Source organism: Phalacrocorax aristotelis, chromosome 14 (genome assembly GCF_949628215.1).
Source record: "Phalacrocorax aristotelis chromosome 14, bGulAri2.1, whole genome shotgun sequence".
Classification (NCBI taxonomy): Eukaryota; Metazoa; Chordata; class Aves; order Suliformes; family Phalacrocoracidae; genus Phalacrocorax; species Phalacrocorax aristotelis.
The window spans coordinates 8,282,628-8,288,715 of record NC_134289.1 but is presented as its reverse complement, the minus strand read 5'-3'; positions in this window follow the sequence as shown (position 1 = coordinate 8,288,715).

Below are 6,088 nucleotides of genomic sequence, written 5' to 3'. Positions count from 1 at the left end.
ATCCAAAACAATTTGCCTTATTTGGTGATGCAGATTAGCAAATCTGTGCATTCCAAAGAAAGTCATGTACCAATTTCAGCTGAACTGTAAAATTACTTCGTATTAATCATCTTCCCTCTTTCCCTTGCTAGAAAATAAGCAAAATGAGACAGCCTGTGTTGAGGAGCCAGAGAAAAATTAGGATGATTTTTAGGAAACATGAAAGACAGGTCAGAGCAGATTTTTAAATTCCCATCTCCAGGCAGAAAGATACAAGTACTCATCATTGATCTCTTCTCCATTTATTTTTTGCTGCTGACAGCCAAGAGAGTGTAGGTTCACTGTGGCATTACAACCTGTCTCATTCCCCAGTAACTGTCAAAACGCACTCAGATCCAGAATGGCAAGAGCCCAGTTTGCAACAGTGCTTTTTCAGCCTGGATTGAAGGGGCCTTCAGTTACAGGAGGAAAGGCAGAGTGTCATCATAGGGACTGGGGAAGAAAGGAGGTTGGAGAGTTATACTTCTGAAGTTCAGCCCCAAAAATACATTCCGCACTGTGACTGGGCAAAACAAAACCCCATGTAATGTATTATAAAGGGGAGCTCAAGCTATAAATGTGTTCTCTACCATACTGTGATCCCTGAACACAGCTGGCTACACCCAGATGTTCTATGATGTTCCTGTAATTTCTCCAACTCTCCTCTAGTACAGCAAAGAAAAACATTCACGCTGTGAAGTTTAAATCAGTCCTACCAGACATCAGTACTTCCCTGCTTGTTAGGGAGGATGGAGATGGTCACACAACAGATACCCGAGACTCCCACAGATCACTGTTCTGGTTTCATTAAATTCACATGCCAGATTTTGTTCAAGCCTTAGAGAAAAAAATACAGGCCACAGAGTACAGCATTTTCAGTAATATAAAGAATTTGGAACTAATCTTGTCCCACTCTGCAAACGCAAGCTATATCTACCTTCCATTTTTTATCCTTCATGGTAAATACTCCAACTCTTGCTCCATATCACCCAAAGGAAAAAATTTTGCCAGAGCAGGCACCACCACCACTTCCCTGGTTAGCATGAAGAGACTTTTCCCCATGCAGGAGGAGAGAAAAAGCTATAGCTGATTTTCATGAAGAGCCCCGAGGCTCAAGAGCAAGGTTCCCATCTCAGTCGCCCCAATGCTTGTCTTTAGTGTTTGCTGCATTCAAGTGAACTAATGGTCTTCATATGTACCTTTAGCCTCCATCTGGGAAATGCAGGACTGACTTCAACCTCGTCTTGCTTCCGGGCTGAAGGATATACTGTATACCCTGAAAGGCATGGAATGGCCTCAAAAGCACATGAAACAGAGTGATATCCAAGCCAGCATCTTTACATACAGGAAGGATTAGGCTTATTAAGACTGCTTGCTTTGCAATGCATCATTCTTTCTCCTGCTCTCAGCAGTTTCCAGAACTTTTAAGTTAACTCCTGCAAGGCTGGGAACTTGCTTTCCTTTATAAAGGGGTACAAGAACCAGAAGAAACACAAAAGAACCATCTAAAGGGGAGATCACCTGGACAAGGCAACCTGAAATTAAACCAAACACATGCATCGTTTTTACCTTTTCATGTGGTCTTCTGAAAGTATTCAAGCGACTCATTTCTGTTCAGACAAGTGCCAGAGAGAAAACAAATGACCCGCATGAAGACAGACAGCATCAACACAGCTCATCATCCAGTGCGCAGACCCACTGGCTGTGTCAGCGCCACGCACAGTACTCACAAGGAGACAGGCGGAACTACTGATTGCTCAGCACTGACAGCAGCGGAGAGGAGAATAAAGGCATTTTAAGAAATACTTCATGTGTTCTAGGAACAGAGAGTAACATGGATCAGCTAGACCAGCATTCACTGAAGTCATTCCATGGCCTGGTACCCAAGAACTTGCATCCATCATAATACAAGGATTTTACTGGTCATACTGTCACCAGATTAAATGGAATAGCATGCTTTATATTGCATGCAGAGGCCTGTGCTGACTCAAGCAGAGCGTGCGGTCACAGAGATATGCCTGCGTGGCAGATGGACAACAAGACAGAGACAAGTGGATTGAACCGATAAGTTTTGCAAGGTTCAGACTCTGAATACAGGATAAGCATAGGTAAGTGCTACTGAGACTAAGATCTAAGCCCCGACAGTTGGCAATACAGCCAGATACAGCAAATAATACTTTCAAAAGCTACTGAGTGTGCCCCAGAGGTGAGCTCTGTGCTAAGTTGGTGAATGAAGGCATACAACAAAAAGGTGACAAAACCTGAGATTTCACAAGGGATGATACAAGAGAATTTTCACATGTACCATCATCTTTAAGCATCTAAAGTTTACAATTCAACTCTAACACTGCAGTTATAGTACAATATGCCTACTTTTCTCCTCTCTGTTTCTATCCAAAGATAGTTAACATTATGTCCCAGTATCAAGAAAACACTCACTATAAAGATTATCCATAAATTCAAATTGGTTAATGCTTTAATATTATTAAATATTATAATTGATTAATGCTTTAATAAGAAAAGATGATAAAACAGTAGAAATCAGATTATTAAGACAAATCTCAGTTAGAAAATGATTGAATCCATCAACAGCAGAACTACTTAACTGTAATCAGGTTTGATTACAAGGAAATCAAGAAAAGCTGAAGTAGACCACCAGATATCATAACCTTTACTACCACAAAGAATTAGCAAAAGCACTCTTTTCTGAACTACAAGATACATAGCACACCCCTTAACATGGGCAAGGAAACATTTTTCCCCCCTTCTCTTCCTCTCATACTTAATATCAGATTATAAAAGTAGCTGTACTGCTGTTTACAGCTTTTGACTCAAAACATGTAAGATGAGTTTTCCTTTAACTTAGTACAAATACACATCTCTGTCCCTATGAGTTCGGGGGAAAAAAAAAAAAAACAAAAACAACAGATGAAACACTGTTCTCCTTTTAGCCCCCATCATCAGAAAGTACCCTCAAGGTATGCAGGCCTACTGAGACCAAAAGATACTGCAGTTCATCCTGTGGCAAAAAGCAGCCCAAAATCTCACTGGAAGGCAGCTGTAAAAGGTCACACATACATGTTTACCTCAGGGTGAGACAGATACCCTGGAATTTTCCCACAATAATAGCTCATGAAATACAGCTACCTTCTTCCCAAATAGAAGCAAAACTGATGGAGTCAAACATGCACAATTATACTTTGAATATTCCCCCAACCCAAAGCAAGGAGTGTCTCATATGCAAACTTTATTATGCAAATAGGATAATCCCCAGATTCGCCACTCAACCATTTAAGTGAAAATATCAGAAATGGCCCAACTAGAATCAAAGATGGCAAAAATAAAGACAAGCACATTATTTTCTCTGATTCCTAGTTCTCATTTTCTTCCTCTTTTTCCCAGCGATGACAGGCTGACAGATAGAAGGAAATGTACATCCACCCCATAGTCTTCCATACAAGTAAATACAAAAAAAAAAAATCAAGTGTTTATTGGAAGTCTGCATGAAGGCACAGATGAGCTTGATTACAGACACATCGTAACAATTACAAATATATGTAAACACCTTGAGATATACAGCAAAGCAATAATACAGCTAATACAGGAATAAAATATAACCTGCAAAAAACCCCCTTCTTTGTATCTGAGGTTCTTTCAACTATAAGCTCCAATTCACACCAACACAGTGTAATGCTTTTAAAGTCATCACTTGGATTCACGCTCAACAAATCTGCACTTTGACTATTGTTGTTAATGAATAGATTATAAATTTGATCCAAATTTGAACAGGCTTCCTTCACTAGGATGAGGAAAACATAGGAATAACCAGCTAGACACCCAACCAACCTACAGTTAGGCTTTGTAGATTCTCTAAATACACAATAGCAATCACCAAGGTACTGAAATTAAATATAAGCTTCAGAAAAGCTCAAGGATGCTTGTTCCATTTTTACTTGCATTTGAGGAAATTGCTGTATTTCTGCAGGAAAGGAACAGTCTACAGCTGTCAGGTGATTTTTTTTTCTTCCTCCACAGGAGGCTTAGATTTCATCTGAAACACCTGCCAAAACAAAAGTCAGCAATCACAAACTAAAGTGCCTTGGACAGCTCAGGTTTTACCGCTAGAATAAAACACCTCTGTTTATAGATACAGTATTAATTTGTCATGAGAAACCCCACCTTTACACACAGAATACTACTTCCAATATTTCTGTGGGAAGGGGAATAGCGCTTTTTTTTTTTTTAATTAGATATTAATGCCAGGAACTTCAAGAACTGCAACGCAGCACTTTTTGAAAGGAAGCGACACAAGAAAAAGATGTAGGTTTAGTATAGGCAATGCCCAGGACTAGCCAGAGAGTACTCTGAGCAGCAATTTCCTACAGGGACACACAGTTTTCTCAAACTCAACCATCTGTCCTAACCCTCCACTCCTTCTCTACAAAAGCTTTATAACCTCCGGAGCCTGGTTCCGGTGAGGAAAGACTCCTATCCAGGTAACACACGCAGAACAAAACCTAGCCCAGCTACGACATTTCTCCTCACCCTGCGGCCACATCAGCCCAACCTAAAAAGATGAGGTAGTACTTTCTTTGGAGCCTAACTAGTTGAATAGGGATGAGCACTATTCTCCCTAATGCAGCAGCTGTTTGTTAATGCAGTGCCAAACTCCATAGTTTTATCTCCTCTTCAGGGCATAGTACTAATGCAAAAAGAGACACTGCTGCTTAAAAAACCAATCATGATATGAGCACACACTCCCACTTGAATGATGACTGCATTGTAAAGGCCACGGTCTGGCATATTCAGTTACTTCCTCCAGCCCACAAAGTGGCAATAACTCTTAACCTCTGTTTGCACTGGGACTAGTGGTTATTGCCCAAAAGGAACATGAAGGATATCCTGAGTACTTATTGCAGTGAGATGTGGAATCTAAAAAAAATTAAAAGATTAAGAACTCTAGTCCAAATCCAAAAAGGGCTGGGACCGGATTGTCTCTATGCATACAGTCCATTTGGTAATTAGGGGCTCTGTTTCCTCTCTCTTCAAGAGGCCTGACCTTTCCCCTCGAGGAGGTTGGTGTAACATAGGCAAGTATTATAATTTTATAGCTTACACTCATAAACCTTCTGGTTTCTTATGAGATGGCTTGAACTGGAGAAATATGCTCTGCATAGTCCATGCTCTGTAGGCTCCCAAGGATCAAAAAGAAATAGACTGCCATGACTGAAACAAAAAGGAAACATCAAAAAGAGTTGAACACTGTTAGAATTCATACTGCTTGTAAAACTAAGCATTAGGATTAGAAAAAGCACTACGAGACTTAAACAAGGTCCCTGGATGCATCCTTTTGGCAAGCAATAATCAATACTGAGGATGAGAGACTGCATTCTTTGATTGACAAAGTATTTAAGGCTCTTCTATTTGTCTCCACGATCAGTTTCCATTTATTCAACAAAATACACAGTCTGCATTGCCTCCTGTCAGCAGTGCAACTCACACAGATCCCAGGAAGCTTTCTCATTTTTGTTGCTTCCAAGACTGCAATTTTCATTCAGCTGAAGTGCAGAGGGAGTCCACCCAGGCAGATGGATTCCTGAACTCATTTTAACAGGAGACGAATCCTGCTCTCTTCAGCTCCAGTACAGTGATTGCCAATAGAAAAGCACTGACACTTGCTTGAAAAGCTCTGATAGTCCTTCCTGCCCTTGGGGATATGCTCTCAGAGGAGTAGACAGAATTAAAGCAATCTTATCTGGCTGTTAGCTGGAAGACTAACTCCGAACAGTCCCACCTCTTCTTCCAAAGAACTTCTCTGGAACAAACCGTGGATAAAATAAACTCTTAATGCTCTACAGTGTATCAGCTGCATTCCGGTGTCCAAGCCAGATCCCTTGAGAGAAAAAGTAAAAAGAAAGCTGCGTGATTGTCAGAGAGGAAAGCACTGCTGAAACAGCTAAAAGGTTTTGTGGTTTGGTTTTTTTTAATAAACCTTTAGCTGTAAAGGGGTATGCTCAGAAAGTGCTCATCACAGGCAAAAATTGTGTCTGTGGCCTTACACACTATTGAC